We start from the raw sequence: 25,320 nt of genomic DNA on the forward strand, positions 1-25,320 counted from the left end.
TTTGTATCCTGAGGCGTTTGAAGTTTCCATAACACATGTAAGCTAGTGGTTTCGATGTTACCTACATAGGCATGGAGGTCTTGACACCGTGAAGTAGGTTCTTTGAGACAGGCTGTGTAGAGAACTTGTGATTATAGAATACACATAGTTAATATCATTTGTGGCCCTCACTGCACTCAGTGATTTACATGTATTGCCTTATTGTGGTAACAACCAGATGAGCCAGGACCTGCCATCATTCCTATTTTACAAATGGAAAAATGGGACTAAGTTCCATTACCTGTCTTAACCTTCACTGGTCGAATGTGGCAGCTGGAAGAAAGATTCAAAGCCAGGCAGTCTGGCTTCAAACCCATGTGTTTAAAACACTGCCATGTAGAATGAGAAGGATCATTAGATGCAGATAATTAAAGCACAGTTAAAGTTCCTGAAGCCAAGGAAGGGAAAAAGGTTTCAAATGGAAGGATTGAGCGTCAGTGGGAGATTAGTCCTCAAATTTGGCAAGAACAAGGTCACCGGAAACTTTTTGGAGAGAGATGACGAAAATGAGACAGCAAAGGTTAGAGGATAAAGGGGTAGGGAAGATGTGGGAAAGGCTAAATCAGACCGCACCTGAGAAAAGTTTGTCAGCTGAAGGAAGGGGACAGTCAGCTTGGGAAGGGGAGCAACTCAGGTGCCCCTGGTCATAAAAAGCTCACTGAGAGGAAGGTGGAGCCTGGGGCCTTTGGGCTACCAGCTACCAGCAGCCCAAAGGGGCAGATTTCCCCCTTCTCCCCCACCCTCCTCATTGGTATTTTCCTCTTTTTTTTTCCTTAATATTTTATTTATTTATCAGAGAGAGAGAGCGAGCACGCACAAGTAGGGGGAACAGCAGGCAGAGCAGGCAGAGGGAGAAGCAGGCTCCCCACTGAGTGAGGACCCTAGCATCGTGACCTGAGCTGAAGGCAGCTGCTTAACTGACTGAGCCACCTAGGCATCCTGGTATTTTCCTCTTTTGAAATAGAACCTTTTATAGAAAAACTGATGAGAGGGTAATAAGATTTAGTGCATTTCTCTCTGGTCCCTGTTTTTATTTGTACTTTTTGATTGCATGGAAATGAGTGACACTCTGCTCGTGTGCCTAGCCTAATCATGTTACATCTAGAAGATTAGAGCTATAGTTTGAGCTCCCCCTCCCCCATTTCTTGAATCCAAATTTCTTTGATGCCTTTATATGTGACTCTGCAGTCAGTTATGAAGAAAATTTGTAACTACTGATTAGTTGTTTTTACAACCAAGAATATTAATATTAGTTATTTGCAAGTATGCGCTTTGAAGGGATTAAAGTGATGTTGGTATTCAGATAGGCTAAAATTTGAATTTTAGGGGTGCCTGGGTGGCTCAGTAGATTAAAACCAATGCCTTTGGCCCAGGTCATGATCCCAGGGTCCTGGGATCGAGCCCCGCATTGGGCTCTCTGCTCGGTAGGGAGCCTGCTTCCCTTCCTCTCTCTCTGCTGCCTCTCTGCCTACTTGTGATCTCTGTCAAATAAATAAATTTTTTAAAAATCTTAAAATTTGAATTTTATTCCAATTTCAGAAGAAATAATGTATTTTATTTTTGCTTTCTTCTTCAGTACACATTTTCTTTATATATATTCTTAAATATTTTCAAAAAAATCCACCTTTTTTCCGGCATGCTTGCAAAATTAAGCTCAACCATAAACTGTTCTCCCTAAGTTGACAATAAGTGGACGCTGAAGATACAAAAATAGTATCGTGGTCACACTACTGGGAAATTCAAACTTTCCCAAGTGCTGAAGTAGCAAAGCAACAGAAAGAGTGAGTAATATTCTGAATGAGGCTACAGTGACATTATCATGTTTGCAACATGGCTTTTGTTACTAGGAAAATTTGTGAGACTAATCCAGACTTTACCAGAAAATACCAGTTTGGAATCTTCTATTACAGCCTAAGAAGCATAAACTATCCTTGACTTTTAAAAGACTGCTTTTCATGTCCCTAACTAAGGAAAATCAGCATCTGAGAAAAATTGTTTTTATGAATATTTTAAGTAACAAATATGGAGTGTAGGGGAAAGACACCCAATTTGGGAATTAAAAGGACAAATGGAGTACTATCCCTGAGCCATATCAGAAAAGTCTTTGGAAGAATAAGAATGCCTGCCTTGCAGAGTTGTTAAAAGGATAATAGATGGTGTTTAAAAAACTTGAAACACAGGCGCCTGGGTGGCTCAGTGGGTTAAGCCTCTGCCTTCAGCTTGGGTCTTGATCTCAGGGTCCTGGGATCGAGGCCCGCATCGGGCTCTCTGCTCAGCAGGGAGCCTGCTTCCCTCCTCTCTCTCTGCCTGCTTCTCTGACTCCTTGTGATCTCTCTCTCTCTCTGTCAAATAAATCACAAAAAAAATAAAAAAAATAAAAACTTGAAACACAGGACTTGGAGAACAAGGGAGCAAAGGAGGAAAGCGAGGTTGATTCCTGCTGCTACAGAGCAGTGAAGAGGCTCTTTGGGTTCTGCTGTGTTGAACGCTTCTTAATGCCTTCTGGAGCACCTAGCCTGGTTCCGTGTTCTTGAGGTTTTTTTTAGAATCAACTGTGAGGAAGGGGAAAGTCTGTTCAGCCCCACCCTTTTATTTTATTTATTTATTTATTTATTTTTTAAAAATATTTTATTTATTTATTTGAGAGAGAGACAGCGAGAGAGAGCATGAGCGAGGAGAAGGTCAGAGGGAGAAGCAGACTCCCTGTGGAGCTGGGAGCCCAATGCGGGACTCGATCCCAGGAATCCAGGATCATGACCTGAGCCGAAGGCAGTCGTCCAACCAACTGAGCCACCCAGGCGTCCCAGCCCCACCCTTTTAAAGCAGCTTGATCTTGCTGGTTGCCTCCCTTCTCATTGTACCGTCCCAGAAAGGCTTTTTAAAGATTTACTTATTTATTTTAGAGAGACAGAAGGAGAGTAAGCACAGGAGCGTGTGGGGTGGGGAGCATGTGAGGGGGGCAAATGAAGAGGGAGAGCGAGAATCTCAAGCAGGCTCCTTGCTGAGCACAGAGCCTGACCTGGGGCTCCAGGCAGGACTCAATCCCATGACCCTGAGATCATGACCTGAGCTGAAATCAAGAGTCGAACATTTAACCAACTGAGCCACTCAGGCACCCTTGCTTTGTTTATATTTTTAAGATGAGACTCCCCCCCCCAACCAGATCTTGAGTATTTTCTAAGTGCTTGGGTCTTTATTGCTTGTACTGAGTTGTTGAAACCTTAAGAACTGTATATATAGATATATAGATAGAGATGTCTTATATATATGTATGCTTTTTCCTAAATATATTTAAATAGGCATATACATGTCTTTTTAAAAATATATATGCCTTTATATATGAAAAAAATAAAATACATATATATTATTTACAGTGGGCGTGTCATGTAAGCTTGTGCCTGTGTGTGTGTATACATTTGGAAACTGAAATAGACTTCTATTTCAAAAACACGGAAGTACCACGTGATGAAACACTTGGTACTGCTACGTACTTCCTGCTATGAACACTGATATGCATAAATTCCCTGTAACCCTTACAACACCATGAGGTGGTCAGTATTGTTTTTATTACCTCTCCATTGCACTGGCGAAATAGGAGACCCCCCAAAATTACGTTACTTGCCCTCCTACGCCATCCCACCTCAGCTAGGTCAGGCGGCTCCAAGACTGACCTCTCTCTTCCCACCTCTCTTCCAAGTATATCAGAGAACGCCGCTGTGGTGCCTTTTCCTCCCCTTCCATGGAATGGAAGAGCATCGTCTCTTGGAGACGTTTTTTTAAAACAGCTCTGTTGAGATACAATCCATAGACTAGAGAGTTCACCCATTTAAAGTGTATAACTCGTTGACTTTCAGAATATATGCAGGGTTATGCACCCATCACTGCCATAAATTTTATTTATTTTTTCTAGCTTTATTGAGGTATAACTAATATTTATTACTCTACTCATCATGTTAGTTCGTCTCTCTTAAGTCTCATTTTTAGTTCTCTGACATCTTGCTTCCTTTTATAAATCTTTTCAATGATGGGCCCTTACAAAATTGGTTCTTAAATTTACAAATACATCAGTAAGTCCTAGGAAGTCACATCTTGGAGCTTTAGCTGCTTGCTCTACCGAAAAAGAGTGTCTTACATTTGGTTGCCCATATGCCTAGCTAAGTTTTAAGGTCCTGAGCAAAGACTATTTCTTTTTTTAATGTCATATGTTATACCAAATGGTAAATGAGGGCCAAAACAACAACAGTTGTAAAAGTAAAACACCCTTTCCTATAGGCTTGTTAGTTGTGTAGAGTCTAGAATCACCTTTCTAGCAAACCTCCATTTGGATCCAGTCTCCCAAGTACATAAACTCTATGTTCTGCCAGGGATGGGAGGAACTTGGTTTCAGGCACTATGTTTTGGTTGTAAGGGTGAATGTTACTGCCAAATTGAAACATTTACATGTTACATATCAACAGCCAAGTGCATTTCATGGCCAAATTTCATCTACAGAAGATGGCATGTGTAAGTGATCTTATGGGGCTAGGTGTGGAAATGGAGAAATTCCATAACAACCCCAGAGCTCACCTCTGAACCCCATTCCAGTTGGTTTTATGCCCTCGCCCCTTTAGGAATACAGAAATTAAAGTTAAATGAAAGTGTGAAACTGAGTTCATATTCTCCATTATATTAAAAAAAATTTTCAGTGTGGATTTCCCTTTTAAAAAATATGCATGGAGTTAACTATATTTGGGAATTAAGTGTATTTTATCTCGATGCTTCCGGAGTTTATCCCAATCGTTTTTATGTACCTGTAAACTTTCTCTCTTCTACAGTAGCCTTGAAACTGTTCCCATGATTTTACTCTGGCCCTCGTGTTTACAATCTGTTCTTTTTTCGGGAGCCAGAGTAGTCCTTTCAAAGACTTAATCCACCCAAGTCATTCTCCCACCTAAGTGACTTCCTATAAAAAGAGGAACTTTTGACCTTTGTCCAGCAGACCCTTGAGGATCATTCCTACCTACTCTGAGCTCACCTCCTACAGTCTCCACCCACTGACCCAGCACCAGCCACAGTGGACAAATGGCAGTTCCTTAAACATGCCACCTCCTTCTTGTCCTGGGTTCTGGATTCCAGTTAATCCCCAAGCCTGGACAGTTCTGCACCAGTGTTTACTTATTCATAAATTTATTTATCCTTCCATCCTTCACACTGAGTTCATACTTTTATCACCTTAGAATAGCCTCCCTGAGCAGCCCCCTGCCCCACAATACCACATCACTGTCACTGTTTATTTTATATCATAAATCAGTATCTGGGTTCTCTTGTTTATTTATTATCTTCTGTCCCCTTCCTCACTTCCTACTTCTCACCTCTTAGAATAGAAATTCGATTGGGGGGGCATCTGGGTGACTCAGTGGGTTAAAGCCTCTGCCTTCAGCTCAGGTCATGATCTCAGGGTCCTGGGATGGAGCCCCACATCGGGCTCTCTGCTCAGCAGGAAGTCTGCTTCTGCCTCTCTCTCTGCCTGCCTCTCTGCCTACTTGTAATCTCTGCCTGTCAAATAAATAAATAAAATCTTAAAAAAAAAAAATTCCATTGGGTCAGGAATTGCCTGTCTTATTCATTGCAGTATTTCTAGCACCCAAAAAAAGTTTTTTGGCACATACTAGATTTTCAATAAGAACTGGTTAAAATAATGAGAAAAACAATCAGGTACAAGGAAATTGTAGGCTTGCTCCTTAAAAAAAAAAAAAAAATCTTCAGCCATTTAAAACTAAGTTAGCACCATTTTCTCATGAAAATGAGCTTGATTCCTTAAAGAAAAATCAGAATTTAAAAAGATTATTCATATCACTAAAGAAGTGTAATGTTGTGGGGTCTACAACACAGCTTACAGACAAAGTGCATTATAACTCTTGGTTTATAATTAAAGGGTACTCAAGTCAGAATTAGTTTTTCCAGAAAAATAGTTGTAATGAGAAGTTAAGAACCCAAGCCAGCCACTCAACTCTATTCAACTCTTAATCTGGTTATTATGGATCCTAATTGTACTTAGCAATTTTTCTTCATGTTAAAACACATTCTGATGTCTGATTAGGAACTTCAAGAAAACCCTGGCTACTCTGACAGCCTGTTCTTTCTTCAGAAGCCTGAAACAGCTGACCACAGAGGCCCAGCATTGGGAGGGGAGTGGGGGCAGCTGATGGGGAGTTAGAAGTGAGAGGCAGACTTCTGGAAACTTGCTTCCTGAGTTCAGGGAGATGTTCCAGCAAGTGACTTGGATGGCAGATGTGAAGGTTTCTGAATCTTGTGGACAAAAGTACGAAGACAGGGATTTGGTGCTTAGAGCAGCTTTTTAAACTTCTTATTGAGAAACAGAGTTAAAAATGAGAGAACACCATTCGAGAATACAAAAGAGTTTTCTTAAATAAGATCTCTCTGTATTCCATAATAATAATATTTTGTGTTAGGTTGAGTGAGCACTGGGTGTTATACAACGAATGAATCGTTGAACACTACACCAAAAACTTATGATGTACTATATGCTGGCTAACTGAACATAAAAAAGATTCCGTGTAGATACTCAGGATAGATAATAACTAATTGTAATGGCTAATTTTAATAAATAATTAACTCATAAATGTCTATAGTGCCAAGGTAGATAATGTGGGCTATTAAAATGAGGATCTAAGTAACAAGGTTGTCATATTGATAGTATGTTGGAATTAGGGCTGAGATGAAATATTCTGACATATTACAATATGTCTAGACATAATGAACAATCCTACTATGTTTAGGTGATGTTTACAATCATGATGAAACTACTGATCATTTCTGAGTTTATTCTGCTGGGTATCACACTCTCAAAGCCTTTTAACCTATGCATAGCTGAAAACATTTCTTATAATGCTTGGTATTTTGAAAACAAATGAGCTGATGAGACATAGTAATCATAAAACCGTTTTCCTTCCCCCAAAACATATTTTAAAAAATTGAAGTCTTTGGACTAAGGAATGTGGTTTTATACCTTGGAAACCTTGAGATAAAAAGTGAAAGTGTTAGTTAATTTCCCTTGTTTTCTTGAGTCTGTAGAGAAGTGTTCAATAAATATTTGTTTTAGTAGGGCAATATAAACATCTTAAATTATATAAATAGAGGCTTGTAGGTATTGCTTACATTGTTTCTTTATTCCCCAGAGGTACAAAGTCCAGAGGAATCTAAGAGATTAACTCAGGAAGTCAGAAGAGTTGGATTGCCACTGTTTTAACTCAGGTCATGGTCATCATTACCGTTCATTCATTACATACTTGAGAGACCACATGAAAAATGACCTATATTATACAAAAAGTCCACACTTGAACAACCATTCACTCTAAGTTTGGGACTACTCTTTTGAAAGTGTTTGTTAGGCTTGATTATTGAAAAGTCAGATGAGGGCAAGCAAGTCTGTCTGTCTCCTCCTGTTTGAGTCTTAATCTGAGCAGCAGAAAAATCTACTTATTCTCTAACGAAAAGAAGAGAATCTTTCCTGAAGTTTTTGTAGAAGTGCAATTTAAATTTATGTATTCGTATATAACTACTATTCATTGTTCCCATTCCACAAATATTTGGTGTTATATGTAATATATAAGGTTTTTTGCTAGGAATTACAGACATAAAGATAAGTAAGATATATCCTCAAGCTATTCATAGTCTACTAGGAAGGGAATAAACATGTAAATAAATGAATGCAGTAGACTGTTACAGGGATATGATCACAGCCTGTACAGGATACAGTGGGAACAAAAAAAAAAGAAAAAAAGGGAGTTATTAATTCTATCCAGGGTGAGGGGTGGGGTCAGAAAAATCTCTTACAGAGATGAGAATTCTTCAGCTGTCTTGAAAGATAAGAAATCTTTACCAAGTGGAATCTACATATAATTAAAATACAGACATTAGTAGAGGCAGAAGAATGGGCCGTGTCTGGTAGGATTTGTGATACAAAAGGGATTGATTTCTATTGGACTATATTCTGTTTATTTTGCAAGGCTTCAGGGATGGTTCAGCTGGTTAAGGGCTGCTGGCGAGGAAGGGAGAATTGCTTCCGTGGCACATTTGGAAAAGATGGGCAGTAGTCTCCAGACCTGAGCAGAACTAATATTTGAGGAAATGAGAATTTCTTTTTTTTTCTTTTTTAAAGATTTTATGTATTTATTTGACAGAGAGAGATAGAGCACAAACAAGGGGAGCGGCAGGCAAAGTGAAACGGAGAAGCAGGCTGCCCCCTCCCTCCAACTCAGGGCTTGATCCCAGGACCCTGGGATCATGACCTGAGCCAAAGGCAGATGCTTAACTGAGCCACCCAGGTGCCCTGGAATGAGAATTTTCTATAGGTTTTTCACAGATATGAATTTGGGTACCACAGATACATTTTCATGTCTCATGAGCATTTTTCTTAGAAATATATTAAGTAGTCTAATCTGAAAAGTCTACTGTATCTAGTTCAATACTACTGCTCAAAAAAAATCAGAAGTCTCTCTTCTGTAAGGTGTCAGGTTCTGTAGGGTTTAAGGTTTTTTTTTAATCTTTTAATAATACACAAGGTAATGCCTCTTTAAAAGTGAAGCACTTATTACACATTAAGATAAAAAGCTATTTCATACAGAATAATTCCTCAAAACAACTCCAATGAGCTCTTTGTTATTAGTTCAAGGGAAGAAACAGGAAAAAACTAATCCAGTATAAAGTTTGTTTTTCAGTGATACTTCAAATGCAATCTACTGCAGCCACGTGAAAGGTCCATATCAGTATGATTTAATGTAGTTATATATATATTACAATATTTAAACTTGTATAAAAATATTAATACAACACTATACTTTATATCCCTTTTATAAGCCCCAAGGACTAATTTCAGAAAAACACAGCAGTGAAGTTGTGGTAGCTCCAATGTTTAACTGTAGGAAATATATCCTGTGTATATTTTCTGTAATATTACGTTTTGTGAATCTACTGTTGAATTCATGTTTTTAAGGTAAAGATAGAATTCAGAACATAGAGAAATACAGTGAAAATGCCAAAGGAAAATATTTGTGTCGTTGAAATTCAGCATGTGTACCTCTTTTTAAAGTTATTAATAGGCCTGAGAACAACAATATAAGCAATTTCTCCTAAATAGAAGCAAGTCTGAGAGAATAGACTTCCGTCAGAAGTGGCTGCTGTTAGGGAGAGGAAAGGCTGAATTCAAACAGTTTTGTGAGAAACTAGAAAAGAGGAAGCAATTCAGCTTCACAATCGGTCACTGATATTTGGTTTACTCTCTTTGGAGTTTACAAGTGGCTGCCAAGTTACGTATAATGCAGGCTGCCTAATCCTTGGAGGCCTCTCTTCCAGCTAACGTCTGCGTCAGTGGTGGCCATGAGAGAGGAAGCAACTTGAGGAAAACATTGTTTACCACTTGAGTTTAACATGGAATTGGAAGTCTGAAGTAAGCGGTTTAGAACACTATTAGAATGCTGTTTTGTGTACCTTTTAAAGACATAGTAATTTCAAGAGTTACTGAACGTCTAGTCCTAAATGTTAAATAGGATCTCATTCTGAAGGGTACCTTCTTGACACTTCTTTGGGGGTAGTTATGAAAAGCCAAATACATACTTTTTTTTTTTTTTTAAGATTTATTTATTTATTTGACAGACAGAGATCACAAGTAGGCAGAGAGGCAGGCAGAGAGAGAGGAGGGAAGCAGGCTCCCTGCTGAGCAGAGAACCCAATGTGGAGCTCGATCCCAGGACCCTGGGATCATGACCTGAGCTGAAAGCAGAGGCTTTAACCCACTGAGCCACCCAGCCACCCCCAAAAGACATATTTTTAATAAATACTTCTTGTGTTTACAGTTACATATAAATTCTGTGTGAGATAAGACAGATAATCTGGCCAGCAAACCCCAAAGTAGTTATAATCATGTCCTCCAGAAGATTACAATCTAAGGAGTGCTGAGTGTATAGGTATATGAAACAAGAGAAAACAAGAGTTTGGAATTAGCTTAATAAATGTGGTAGAGTTGTCACCCATTTTTTGTTGCACATTTATAGTTTTTCCCACTTATAGATTATAATTCACTTGAGGGTGAGGACTCTAACCACATTTGTTTGTTAGATCTCCTTCTGTGGACAAACTGGGACAAATGGAAAAGAAACCATTGACCAGCTGCATGTGAGTAATTCTTTCCCCAGGATAAGCCCACTTCAGCTGTTAAGTGGAGAATGGCTTGGGTAAGGTGTTGTAGAACAAAGGTCACAGACTCAGCCATGTTTGAAACAAGATTTTAATTCCTTTTCTCTCACTGTGCAAGCAGATTTGCAGAAGGAAGGAAAGGAAGCATCCACCAGCAAAAGTAAGTTTAGGACTCCAGCCTCACTTCTAGGAGTAGAACCTAAGATTTCCACCCTGTCATTCCAAAAATTGTTTTGAGATCCAAAGAAAAGATAGACCCTTATATTCATAAATGAACCCACTTAACATATGCATTTGAAGAGCAATCTGTGCATATTTTGAAAGCAAAAAAGTATCAGTTAAAATTGGCTATAAATTTGAAAGGAGATTTGAAAAGAAAAAGCAATTTTCGTTTTAGGGAAATAAGTAAGGTTATAACATGAGAATAATATAGTTATTTTGTTAAAGTTTGAAATTTTTTTTTTTTACTTTTAAAATGTGTGACCTATAGTTATTTTGATTATGGAAGCACTGATTCCCCTCATCAAAGGTAGAATGGCCTTTCTCCCACACCTAAACAAGATTTAGCCTTGCTTCTTGAAATTTAATTTTTTTAAATTGTGCTTCTTTGATTTGATTTTTTCCCTTCATTTTCCCGAATGGAAGTGGCATATATTTAATTTTAATTCAATTAAGCAATTATTTTTAGAGACATTTTAGGTAGTTTTTGTTTGTTTTCATTTTATTTATATAATTCTTAGAGGGGTAATAGTATTGTTAATAATATTCCCTTTGAGGGGCACCTGGCTGGCTCAGTGAGTTGAACATCTGACTCTTGATTTCATCTCAGGTCATGATCTCAGGGTCATGAGATTGAGCCCCACATCAGGCTCTGTGCTGGGTGTAGAGCCTGTTTAAGATTCTCTCTCTGCCCCTCCCCCACTCTCTCTCCCAAACGAATAAATAAATAAATAAATAAGGAAAAACAAATCTCTTTGAGCTTCTGATGTGATCCAGAGATTTAAATATGCCCCTTCGTTTTATTTTCACAGTAGTGCTATCAGTCTCCATTACTAATGTCTTCATTTTATAGCTCTATAGTCTGAGACTCACAGAGCATAATTAAATCTGCCCAAGAAACCATAACTATGAAGCAGGACTAAGACTTGTACCCATGTATGTGTCTTAATCTTTTTTCCATGAAACTACTCACAAATGTATATAAATATGCATATACGTATGGATATCCCATGTATGTACCCATCCTTTGTTGATAATTGATGGAATATTTTGTATTTCTTGGATTCTACTTAGTGCACTGCTGGATTCCACCTGTGCAATTTTTGAAAAGAAATTAAATGATGCACTCCAGGAAGGGTTCACATTTGCTCATTATTTCTGGCTTAATCAAGTTAATGGGAAAGAACAAAAAATAGCTAAGACCAGAGGCCCTGTAACCAGTGTTGCGGGAAGTTATACCCCTGTTACTTTTACGTGTGTGTGTGTGTGTGTGTGTGTGTGTGTGTGTATGTGACCAAGGGTCTAATTATTGGGCTGTTAACAATATAATTTAAGTACTCATTAAAGGTGCTACCAATTAATAGACTTGTCTGATCACAAACCTTCATTAAAAGTCTTAGAAAGGTTTTTTTTTTTTTAATCTTGTATTTTTCCATAAAATTCATCTCATTGGATAATTGAAGAGAGGTGGACTTTGGCCTGTAGTTCACAGTAAAGAATGAAGATTGGGTGTGTGAGTGATGCTCAGAATTTATAACATTTCTTTGCTTTTTTATAGTATTGCTGCAAATTGTGGAAAACAAATTTAGGAAATTGTAGAGATTGGAAAAAAGAGGTATAAAGAATAAAATGTGGGGCAAACTTATATTTCACTTCTGAATATAAGCTAACCTTTACCAAGGATTAAGCCATTGGAAGAAGTTCTAAAATTCATGTATGGGAGAAAATTACAGATTTCTTCAAAGGTTTTAAAGCAGTGACCTTTTCCATTAATATGTCTGCCTCCACTAGACAGCTATTTCTAGATTTTAAAATTTAGTCTTTTTTAACTTTAATTTGATATTTTGACTAAGTATAATTATTTTAAAACAAAGAATTTTCTCATTTCTGAAACCAATTTTACAAAGCTCTCCAGTGCTTCTTTGTGTGTCATTCCCACTCATTTTAGAGGGCTGGATAGGAAATAACATTATTGAATACTCTGTTGAGAATCACATATTGTACCTTTTTTTAAATCTCCATTCTACAATATGGAGACGAATAAACTTACCCCTGGTCTCATGCCTAGATTTACATCTTAAATCTTAAATTTCAGAGGTTTTTTTTACTACACATATACCTATATATTTTTTTCATGATAAACTTTTAAAAACTCCTTTCTGTGCTATTTTCCATTTAAAATTTTCAAGAAAGCCTTGTTCTGGATGGGAAAGCTCCACCTGTGCCCAGACAGGCCTTTGGATGCACTCACTGCTTACCTGCTCAGACATGATAAATTGCTCTCTGTGTTGGCGTTTTACATATAGAAAATGAGCACCTTTGAAAAAAATCTCTTATTGAAGTGTAATTAACATACAGTGTTATATTAGCTTTGGGTTTACGATATAAGATTTCAACAATTCTATACATTACTCAGTGCTCATGATGATAAATGTGCTCTTAATCCTTTTAATCTGTTTCATCCATCCCCTCCCCCCCGCCGCGACCTCCCTTCTGGCAACCACCAGATTTGTTCTTTGTAATTAGGAGTCTTTTCTGGTCTCTTTTTTCTTTGTTTGTTTGTTTTGTTTCTGAAATTCCAGATGACTGAAATCATATGGTATTTGTCTTTCTCTAACTTTCTTCACTGAGCATTATACCCTCTAGATCTATTCATGTTGTTGCAAATGGCAAGATCTCATTCTTTTTTATGGCTGAGTAATATTCCTCTGTGTGTGTGTGTGTGTGTGTGTGTGTACATGCATGTGCGTGCGCACATGTGTGTACATGTGTGTACCACATCTTCTTGATCCATTCATCTATCTATGAACCCTTGGGTTGCTTCCATATCTTGCCTATTATAGATAATGCTGATGCATATATCTTTTGGAATTAGTATTCTTGTTTTCTTCGGGTAATTATGCAGTAAAGGAGTTACTGGATCATGCAGTGTTCAGTAGGATACACTGATAATATGTCTCATGGAAGATGAGCAACAATATCCAAAAGTACACAGATGTTTTTAATCCATGAAAAAGTACATAATTTAATATTTATAAATGATTTTTAACATGAATCAAATTATGTTTCCAAAATTCTAAAAATTACATCAATAAATATCCTCAAAATCATGTTAAATTAAAAATCCTCACTTCAGGGGCACCTGGGTGGCTCAGTGGGTTGAGGCCTCTGCCTTCGGCTCAGGTCATGATCTCAGGGTCCTGGGATAGAGTCCCACATCGGGCTCTCTGCTCAGCAGGGAGCCTGCTTCCTCCTCCCTCTCTCTGCCTGTCTCTCTGCCTGCTTGTGATCTCTATCTGTCAAATAAAATAAATAAAATCTTTCAAAAAAAATCCTCACTTCAAAAAATATCTGTGACCCTATTATATATTATGATATTAATAACTCAAGATCTTTGAATTAAGGTAGATGTTTTTGACAGTCATATTTTCATCAAAATGGCAGTTCAGGAGGGGGAAAAAAAAAATCTGTCTCCACCTTGAACTTATGCTTGGCTTTGAACATAATCTTAGTGTGTCTATGCCTAAAACTGTTAGCATCAGTTATCTCTGAATTGATTTTGTTTGTCCAAAGATACAATTGTGAGGAATTGTGATTCTTTCTAAAATATTTTCAGCTGAACTCGAAACAGATCTTTAGTGATAGAGATATTATACTAAAAATTACATGTTCATCTTTGGGAACCAGAGGGTAGACCATGTGTTGCTTCTGTCTTCTAGAACAGATACACGGTCTTTCAGGCCTTGGAGAGGATGCTGTACAGGAGAGGCAGCAAGTATAGATTCATTCCTAAACACTTACTTGTTTTTTTCTCTTTTTCTACTATTTCAGTAGATATAAAATCTAATGTTGATGTGCTGATCTTCAGGTTCTTACTCAGTACTTGGAACATCTTTATTTTCAATCATGATCCTTTTAAGAACTTGTCACTCTTGTGATACCTGGTTTCTGGTTACAGCTTCCATTTTTAACTGGAAGTAATATTGGTATAATGCTAGCTTTCTCCCTCAGCTGGAATTTATTTGCATATGTGCAGAATATACCTCTTTCTAACTGCCACTTCTTGTGTTTTTTACTTCTTTGGCATTTCACCTTCTCACACCCACTTTTCCTAACTCCCCACCTTAAGGCCGTCATTTTTACCCTGCATTTGGTGACTGTCAGATGTGCCCACATGCACTTCATGCTTTTACTAACAGAACTGTGACATGAAGAGGTGAGTTTTAGAGGTGAGAGTAGCGCTGCACACTTTTGAGGGGGAAGATTGATGGGCTCTGTTGGTGTTGATTTGCAGGGTGGGGAGTCACAATGAACTGAACGGCTGTGGTGTGGTACATGAGACCCCTTCTTCTCCTTGCATGGCTCCTATTTCATTCACCATCCTTAGCATTACTTATTCCTCGTTGCTTTTCTCCTTCTCTCTGGTTTTTGTCCCTCATCAACTGAGGAATTATACTCATAAAATAAAAGTACTTCTCATGCCCTTTAACCTTTTTGACATTAACCAAGTACTTTTTTTTTTTTTTTCTTATAAGTTTTGTAGCCATGCATAGGATTTCTTAATCTTAGCACAATTGACATTTGGGGACAGAAAATTTGTTGTGAGAGACTGTTCTGTAGGTAGGATGTTTCACACAATCCTTGGCCCTTACTCACTCAATGCCAGTAGCACCCATTTCCCTAGTTGTTACACCGAGGGGTGTCCTCAGGTGTAATCATGTGCTTCCGGGGGGTCAGAATCACCCCCATTTGAGGGCCACTACCCTAGACAACTAGTCCAATTCCTTTCATCATTCCTTTCTACATGTCTTATGAAATTATCCTGTTTTTAAATTACAGAACAATGATCTCATTTGACTTCAGGATGTTGGTTTCGACATTACCGGGCATTTCGTTGCCTCTGATTCTTTTTGTTTCATAACATGGTCTCTTCCAGAGCTGCTAATACACGTTCACAGTGTTGTTTTTGTGTGAGATAGTAAAAAGATAATGTCAGTGACACATATACTGGGTGCCTTTTGATAGTTGATTGCCTTATCAGTCTAGCTACTGTTTGAAGAATATCTTGGTGATTACTCTGCCTTCTGATGTGCTACCTGACCATTTTTTTCAAACCAAGCTACCAGTTTCAACTTTTTGTGGAAAGTAGACCCCAGCATTAAATTCCCCAAAGCACAGAGCAAGCCTTTTGACTGTCCTGGTATTAGCACTGAAAGTTCTATGTTCTGGTAAACCCTTCAGTCATGAGAAATCCAGAATAGTTCAAAATCCTACTAGGTATTTCTTTCATTTCCCTTGCAATTAGAGCATCTTAGTCCTACTTTAATTTCTGTTGTACAGGGGAGTGGGGAATTTAATGCAGGGATACTGAGGTCCTAGGAATGTAGTGGGCTCATAGATGTGATATGTGTAGTCTCACAGTGTTTTCCAGAAACTGAATTTGAATGTTCGTTGTGGACCTCCTGGTCCCATGTTCTTTTATATCTGGTTGCTCTACACATTTGTGTTGATTGCCTTGTACGTAATGGTCTTTGATTTGTAACTCGTTATTTACTGACTGTTTCCCACTTTATTTATTTATTTAAAAGATTTTATTTATTTATTTGACAGAGAGAGAGCACAAGTAGACAGAGAGACAGGCAGAGAGAGAGAGAGAGGAAAGCAGGCTCTCTACTCAGCAGAGAGCCTGATGCGGGACTCTATCCCAGGACCCTGAGATCATGACCTGAGTCGAAGGCAGTGGCTTAACCCACTGAGCCACCCAGGCGCCCTCCCACTTTATTTTTTTAGTAAAGGAAATCTTTGGTTTTGTATAGATTTTTTACAAGGCAGACTCATAGATATATTTGTTGTTCAAGATCTCTTTCAAGGGGCACCTGGGTGGCTCAGTCAGTTGAGTATCTAACTCTTGATTTCAACTCAGGTCATGATCTTGGGCTCTACTCACTGTGGAGTCTACTGGAGATTCTCTCTCTCCCTCTCTCTTTGCTCCTCCCCCCACCACTTGCATGCCACTAATTAATTAATTAACTAATTCAAATATTTTTTAAAAAATTTCTTTCAGCTATTCCCACAACATGAAATCAACTTTATAAAGTAATTTATGATCTCTTGACTTCACTTTTAAATGGTTGCTTGCTCTAAGGCTATTAACTCAAAGACTTCTTGAACCATGGAGACTTTACAGGTGAAATAGATAGCAATCTGTGTGATGTTGATTAAGGATTATTAAAATTATTTCCATACTTAGTATATCTCCTCTGTAATGATATAGGAATATTCCAACTCTAGCTCAATTCCTTCAAATTAAAGTTTGTATCCACAAATGTCCTGTTAAGATGCAAATTTGTGGGTGATAGCAAACTCATCAACATATAAAAATTGTACGATCAACTTGTTATTACACAACCCTACATGAAATGCAATGAGCTTTGAGAAGTGATAAAAGGAAGAGTTATGAAGTTGGTTTGTTAGACACAGGTAACAATACAGTTGTGACAGTTCCAAACAGAGAAATGTGGAAATGTGGACTGCTAGGGTGGGATTGGGCTAACAGAATATAAATTGAGAAATAGAAATGAATCTGCCTCATAATTTGCCTGGGCCTACTTGTCTTAACCTGTTGTTTTCAGGAATTAATAAAATACTAGGATCTTTAGGCTAGTTGCATGCTACAGAAAAGTAAAGAAGAAAAGATAGTGGTGTTACTTATTCCCTGCCCTTGGTAACATTGAAATGGGTTGGCCAAGGGCTCATTAACTCCAACATGGCCAGTACCAATCCCATGATCCCCTGTCCTGATTTTAGGATCGCAGTAGTCATACTTAGAAGGTATTGGCAATCCGGTTGCTGATACTGTCTGTGTTTTCTTTTTACAATGACAAAGCACAAATTCATTGAGCACTTGAGCCAACCTATTGTTCTGGAGGCCTGTTCTTGGCACTGTTTTATAGGAGCTTCCTCAAGGGAACTCTGGCCAGAGTCTTGCTAGTAGTACCTAAAAGACAGATGCCTTTCAGTTTCCCTTTGAAGATAGTAAGGATTGCATGGGCCACTCTCTCGTAGTTGGTCCATGGCTTCAGTTCCTCAAACTCTTCTTCTGGCCAGATACCAATTGCTAGAGTGTCTTCGTTATCTGCTGGACTCACTTACTTTCTGTTTCTATAACAGATATTTAACAGAATGGTACTGTCCCCACCCTTAACCTACTGAATCAAAATTGCCCCAGGAAATTTTGCTGCATGCAGAAATTGTAGACATACTACTCCCCATTCTCCATCAGTGATCTCATCATTAGCCATAGTTTTAAGTACCATTTGTTTGCTTCATTACTTGCAAATTTCTATCTTCACTACAAACCACTCTTTGAAGCCCTGCTCTCATATACTTTGTTGCCCCTCATTTCTCCTCTTGGACGTTTCGTAGGTATCTCCAACTTAACATGTCCAAACAAAATGTTAAATACTCTCAGAACCAATTCCTTCCACATTTTTTCCATATCTCAACAATTGGGGCCATTTTTCTCAGAGTTTCTTCAGCATTATTCGTTCCTTCCTGCACATTATGCACAGTATCCAACCGATCAGCAAGTTCTGTTGATCCTACCTCCAGATTACACCATGGCTTCATATACTTTTTTTTACAAATCCATCCACTGCCTTTTTTTCTAGCCTGCCCTGTGCCTTTTGTGATCTGCTGAAATTAGCTTCTAATTTGTCTCCCTGCTTCACCTTTAGCTTGCTTTCAACTTATTCTCTGTATTTAGGAACTAGTGTAATCTTTTTTTTTTTTTTTTAAGATTTTATTTATTTATTTGTCAGAGAGAAAGAGAGCACAAGCAGCAGGAGCAGCAGGCAGAGGGAGATGCCGGCTCCCCTCTGAGCAGGGAGCCCAATGTTCACTTCAATCCTAGGACACTGAAATCATGACCTGCTCTGAAGGTAGACGCTTAACCGACTGAGCCACCCAGGTGTCCCTAGCGTCATCTTTTTAAAATGTCATGCATGTCCTCTGTTGAAATCCTTTAATGACTTCCCACTCCTCTTTAAATTCAGTTCACACATCTTAGGGTGGCTTACAGCACATGGCCAACGTGGTAGGCCTCATCAGTCGGCCTCCGCCCCCAGCCCACAGCCCCTTACTCACTATGGTCCAGACATAGTGACTTTCCCTTGGTTCCCTGATGGTCTTCTGTCTTAGAGCCTTTGTGGCTACAGTGGCCTCTCCCGGAAGACTTTGTTTCCTGGTCCTTGGCTCCTCACATCGCAGATCCCTTTACTCGTATCAGGGATCAGGTTAAGTGTTGTGTACTTAGGGAGACATTCCTCATCATTTACTTTATTCAGACCTTCCTCAGCCTCAGCAAACAATATTCTCCCTGTTCCTTATTCCTCTCCTTTACAGTACCTGACATGTTGTGGTTGGAGGAGGATGAGAACCTTGGCTGCTTTCATCACTACTGAATACTCATCACCTAGAACAGTACTGAGCCAGTAAAAAACACTGAATGCATATTTATTAAATGAATTAATTAAGGTTTAGATTTTGTTTGTTCTTTTTTTTTTAAGGTTTTATTTATTTATTTGACAGAGATCACAAGTAGGCAGAGAGGCAGGCAGAGAGAGATGGGGAGGAAGCAGGCTCCCCGCTGAGCCTGATACGGGACTTGATCCCAGGACCCTGAGATCATGACCTGAGCCAAAGGCAGAGGCCTAACTCACTGAGCCACCCAGGTGCCCCAGTTTTGTTTGTTTTTAATGGAAGGCCAGTAAATATTAGATGGGGAATAGAATTTGAGTGAGACTTTTAATAATAACTCATTTCATATTGAAAGTGGAAACCTATGAACTAAAATCTAATGTGGAGTTGTAGTAATTCAACTCTACCCCATATTCCATCTGTCATCCTTTTATATGGTTTAACATAAGTATTTAACAATATTAACTAGTCAACACTTAACTTCCTTTACTTGTGTAACTCACAGTAAGATTTTGTACCACGATCTTTAAAAATTCAACATTCTAGAAATAGTAATTTTTTTCATTTATGTGGAAAAAGACCAAACACAAGGTTGACCTTAGATACAGGTGTAAAATGGCCATTTGCCTACACACTCTGACTTGAGGCAGGTTATAAAAGCAAAACAACTAAAACGTATTCATGATTGATTTTTGTTTCTGAAATTTCACCATTTTGAATATTGTCTTCTCTTTGGGGTTCTGTTAAAATTTTATGTACATGAAAGGGTCATTACATTATTAAAGTTCAATGTACATGAGATCTGTTGAATCACTTTTATCCTAGTAGAACTGCGTAGCAATAAAATAGTTTTCTTATTCTCGGAGTAAAAGTGAACTTTAAGATAAAACTGATCCCCATATAACTCTAGTATAGCATAATTTTATTGTTAATCAGATATATTTATGTAAGATTCTGCCCATTACTGCACTGTGAGCTCATAAGAACAAAAAGGAGTCCATCATTAGGACACCACATCATAGAACTCACAAAATTGTATTGAAAGAATGAATAAGTGAGCCGAATATATAATAGCAACTTTTTATGGCTGGTGCCATTATTTAAAATAAAAAATTCTGTAAAACAATTGATACGATGTTAAAACATGCATTAATATGCTTATAGGCTTTGGAGGAAGAAATAAGTCTTCGTTGGCCTTTTTTCATTGATAATGCATAAGGTGTTTGATACTGGATACCAAGTGTCATACTTGGTGTTTTTAATCGTTGTAGTACAAATTTGCTTTGTCAAGTCTTACATTAGGTCCTTTGTGTTTTCTTTCTTTCTTTCTCTCTTTCTTTCTTTCATTGAAGTGTAGTTGACACACAATGTTACACTTATTTCAGGTGTGTTTTCTCCTTTCTCATCTAGCCATTTTCACCCATGCTTGGCTTATTTTTGTTAAGTAGTGCAAATATTGAGTAACGTGTATTGACGTTGGCACACTTTCACAACCCGCCTGTGGCCTTTCTCCTCATTACCTTATCTGACACTCTTTAAACTGTATTTTTACTATTCTTGCACAACTGATTTTAGCGAAATAGAGAAGCCATCAGTTTTAATCCCCTGTCTGCTATTTTTCTCACAGCAGGAGCTGTGGCTACTTCTGGGGTACCATTAGCAAGTTAAATGCTGAATATAACATTTTGGATTGTGGCCCCTATGAGTCATTTGTCTTTTGAACAAGGTGTGTCCAATGTTGGAAAGAAATCATAGCAAGGTCTACACTGGAGTGCCAACAAGTTTTTCAAAAGGAGTTGCCACACCCAAACCTAAAGCATTTTTTTCAACAGCTAAGATTAAGAGTAATTAACATTTAATATGCCCCCACTTAAATGTCCATTACGTTTCCATGAAAATTAGCATTTTAGCCATGTGTGTCATCACTCATTTTAACTTCTTTATCTTTCAAAGGTCTGTCTTTCTTGGAACAGTCTTTTCTCAGCAGAGATCTTTGTTTTAGATTGACTGCTTTTCTACAGACAGTAATCCTGATCTGTGGAGACTGATGGTTTCAATGAACTGATATCAGCATGGTGGGCTCTTCACAGGCCCCCATTGCTCATGATGAAGACAAGGTTCATTGGGGTAGTGAGGAAAAAGAGCTTAATACCCATGAAAGACCCGCGGATCCCCTTACCCAAGAATCCAACACTGCCACTGGATGCAATCAGCAAGAGGTTCTTTATTGTTACGCAGGCGCCGGCAGGTGGTCAGCACGCGCCTGCGGGTGGTCAGCAGCTCCTGCTAGCTGAGCACACCCGGCTGGGGTGGTGCCGGGTTTTTATAGACAGGTACAAACAAGTTTTGGGTGGGGCGCAACTGATTGGTTGACAGAACTTTTGAAAAAGGCATACGTGGAGTTTGCTGATTGGCTTTGGGGACCCGCGCGCGAAGAGAGAGGCGGGAAGGGGGAACAAGCTGATTGGTTCTGAGGGCCCGCGCGCGGGAGGAGAGAGGCAGGGAGGGGGAACAAGAAGAGGGAAGGTAGGAATGCCATCATGGCGTCTTCTATTATTTCTATAAGCCAAGCAGTTACAGAAGGGCAAAAGAGCAATTAATAAGCAATTAATAACCTAATTTACGCCTAAAAGCCAGCGGTTCACAGAAAAGGAAACAAGCGGTTAGTTATCCTATCTATCTTCTAGGGGAGGGGTCTTTCACCTACATACCCACACCTTGTACAGATTATTGCTTTTCAGTGCTGAAATCTTCTCCTAAGTAAGTGCATTCTTAAAGAGAGTACTTTTTTTGTTGTCGATCGTCTATGTTGTGGAGGGGGAGACTCCTTGGTAGACCTATCTTCTAAGACTTTACAAAATAAAAACAATCAAAATGTGTGTGGGGGGGGTTGGGTCATTTGTTAACCTTTTCTGTTTGTGTAATAGTAGCCATATTTTTCTACTATTATATAGTTTTCTGTGACTATTTTTTGTGCACAACTTGGGATTTAACATCCTTCTGTGTATTTACGAAAACCCTATCTAACATATATAAAGTTAAGCGGAGTTTTTATAGTATTTATGAATGTTTTGTGTGAAGATAAGTCAAAAAGATAAGCCCTATCCTATATGCATACCCACACATTTGATGAGAAGCTTGTGGGGAACAGGGGATGATGGAGAACATTGTCCTTTCTCGCACATAAGCAGACCTGTTCACTCATTTGAAAGACTTTGCATGCACACTGTAAACCACCGCAAAATCCTTCATCATTCTGGCTGCTTACTTCAAAATCCAGTCTAGTTATCAATCTTGCGATTCCTGGAACCAGCACATTATTCAAGATTCTTAACCACAAGGGGAAAAAAGTCTCCCTTTTTTTGCTCTTGATTCTTTTATTTCATTAATATGGACTAAGATTGCTTTACCTTTTTCCGCTATTAGAAATAAATCATAAAGATGGCTTTAGGTATCATACAGTACAAATTACCTTGTACCTTGCCTGTTCTTCCTACATTAGGTTTTGGAAATGTATGCAAGCACCTGGGTGTGCTCTGGCTTATGGATCTTAATGGCTCTGCTCTTCTGCACTGCGTGAATGTATTGTTGCCTGTTTGTTCCTCCCTTTCTTGGTGGATTCTTGGATGATTTCCACTCTTTTGTTCTTCCATACAGTACTTCTGTGACCCATACAGCATAGTGGTTAATAGACTCAGAACTAGATTGCTTGTGTTTGTGGGTCCACCAAGCTATGCAACTGTTGCAAGTTATAAACTGCCGTGCCTCAGTTTACTCATCTGTAAAATGCAGTACATTTTCTGTGGGATAGGTAGGTTATGTGCATAATAGAGTAAAAGCACAGAAGGGATTTGGAACTGTGCCTGACACCTAAGAAGCATGATTCAAGTGTAAGCTGTTAAATTTATTAACACAGACCTTCTACCTGCCTCCTGAAATGTTTAAATGTGACACTTTCTCTTGGGTAGATAACTAGGGGGGTGATTTCTGGGCCATAGCAATGGAATATCTTCAGTTTTACTAAAATATTGTTAAATCGTTCCCTAAAGACACTGTGTGCCAACTTATACCTATGGTGTGCAAGTTCCTTTTTATCCTCCACTTCAAGTCTATTGTCAGACTTCTAGTTTTTTTCAGTGTGACAGGTGGCAGAGTAGCTCTCTGTTATTTTAATTTGCAATCCCTGACAGAGAGTAAAGTTGAAAATCTTTTCTAGTTGGCCTTTATGGGTATTGCTATTAATATTCTTTGCTTAAAACAAAATATACAATACTGTATCCAAGCATATGAAATTAAAATATAAGGAAACTCACTTTTTATCTTGAGGAGGAAGGGGCAGAAGAATAGGATTTAGCTGTATCTGTAATATTTTATTTCTTTATTTTTTTACGCTGATCAGGATTTTATTTAAACTTTAATGAACAATCCTAGAGAGACTTTGATATGTAAATATCTAAAATGTTACATCTTAAATTTAGTTGGTGAAGAATGCATTTAGCTATAAGCATGAGTTTAGTCCTCCACACTGAAACAAGATACTAAACTGTAAAACAAAACAAAACAAAAAAACCCACTTCCTATTGTTTGAAAATCCCAGTTTATTCAGTAGATTATAAAAATGCATAAGTCTTGGATAAGAGAATTGGCTGTACAAGAGTACTCCCTTTTCACAGTATTCCTTTTTACTTCATATGGGAGTTATTGCTTCTGCTGTAAGATTGAACTGTTAAAGCACTAAAAGACAACTGTTTAGGGAAGATGCAGGAAAAGGAAAAGGAAATGTATGTAAGGCAATATTTCTTTTACGTACAATAAGCATTATAGTGTTTTAGGAAGACAAGGTAAAAATTACTCAAGGCTAGCTGGGTTCTCACTGAATAAAAACAATGGGCTAAATACTGAGCTCCTTGTATCAATCTAATAATCAGCGCCTTGGTCGCCATATTGGTAATGGGGGTAGTTATCTTGGTACTCACCGTGATATTCATCTGGGTATTCTGCTTGATAATCACTACCACTAATTTCAGACCTGTTTGTTCCTTTCCCTTGACTTCCACTCTGAATGACAGGTTCTGTGGAAGCAGTGCCATATTTGGGATCATGTACTTGCCGCCCAAGCCCAAACACACTCATTCCTTTCCAGGAAGCAACTTTGTTGGTTCTCATGTGTAGAGACATCGTTGCGTTGTCTGCTGGTTGTAATGTTAGCTTCTGATCATAGATGTCTTCTCTGGTAGCTGGTGCTAACATCCCCGCCAGGCTGGCTCCTTTGTTGGGGCCCATCTGCAGACTAATTGTGGTCTGGTCAGTAGGTTTGTCAGTTTGCATTTGGGGATCATAGAGATGCCTCCTGATCCCATACTGTCATACCTGTGTGGCTGGTGCCATTTGTTGGTTCCCATCTGCAAACCAGTTACATTTTGGCCAGCTTTTAATTTTCATTCATCAAAACGTCTTGTTTGTTTTTCAGCCTACTTAACTCCAATGTCAAGGGTTGTATGGAATCCTTTTATTTTAGCCAGACCTGCAAGAGCCAGCAGTGTAGTCTGAACCTGGGTCATGTTTCCCGTCTCAAAAATATCATTTGCTTCAGATATGTCATGTGGCTTCATGTCATAAGAAGCCTGGATGGCTTTAATAAAGTTGCCAATATTCTCCAACTGAGGCCAGTTTAATGGGGACTCATTAACCTTCACTGAGCTTGGCTATTGCTTGTTGATGAGCTCGTAGGGGATGGTGCCATCTTTTAAGCACAGCAGAGAGTTGGTGTCAGTGTGCTATCACTTCTATTTAAATTCACAGATCTTCTTCTGCCTGATGATCGTACTTGGAAGCGATCTTGTTCTTGACCTCTGCCGAGAGCCTGTAATAAGGGCCCTTGTTGAAGAGGGTGATAGTAGTTCGGGTGGCAGGAAGAGACTGTGCTCAGGTCTGGGGGTTTCTCCTACTTGGCTTCCACACTCCTGGGCCTGAGAAGTGGCTGTATCACGAGATGCTCAGAGCTCGCACCCATGACAGGTGCAGGAGATGTCCTGACCGGTAACATTTTTTCTTTAAACACCAAAAATTTGAAGAAAGCTTGGAAAATGTTTATTTATCTGGTTGATGAGGAGCTGGTTATATTTTATATTATTTGTCATTTTCATAATGTTTCCAATATTCCAGAAATTAAAAAATCAATTTAGGTTTCATTATCAAGCCAGGGAATCATGTTTGGGATTCAGCAATTAAAAAGTGATAGAAATATTTTAAATATTGATTAAGAAAATTAGTATGAAATGGCTATCAGACGTATGAAAAAATGTTCATCATCACTAGCCATCAGGGAGATTCAAATTAAAACCACATTGAGATATCACCTTACACCAGTTAGAATGGCCAAAATTAGCA

The 25,320-nt window shown here is 38.6% G+C and overlaps 1 protein-coding gene and 1 pseudogene across 1 annotated transcript in view; one reads left to right on the forward strand and one right to left on the reverse strand.

The window, feature by feature from the left end:
* The window catches only part of ADGRV1 (adhesion G protein-coupled receptor V1), a 527,902-nt gene that overhangs the window by 251,837 nt on the left and 250,745 nt on the right, over positions 1 to 25,320 (forward strand). The gene's annotated exons all lie outside the window — the stretch shown is intronic.
* The window catches only part of LOC132028137 (calponin-3-like), a 10,262-nt pseudogene continuing 8,789 nt past the window's right edge, over positions 23,848 to 25,320 (reverse strand).

This window comes from Mustela nigripes, chromosome 12 (genome assembly GCF_022355385.1).
Source record: "Mustela nigripes isolate SB6536 chromosome 12, MUSNIG.SB6536, whole genome shotgun sequence".
Lineage (NCBI taxonomy): Eukaryota > Metazoa > Chordata > Mammalia > Carnivora > Mustelidae > Mustela > Mustela nigripes.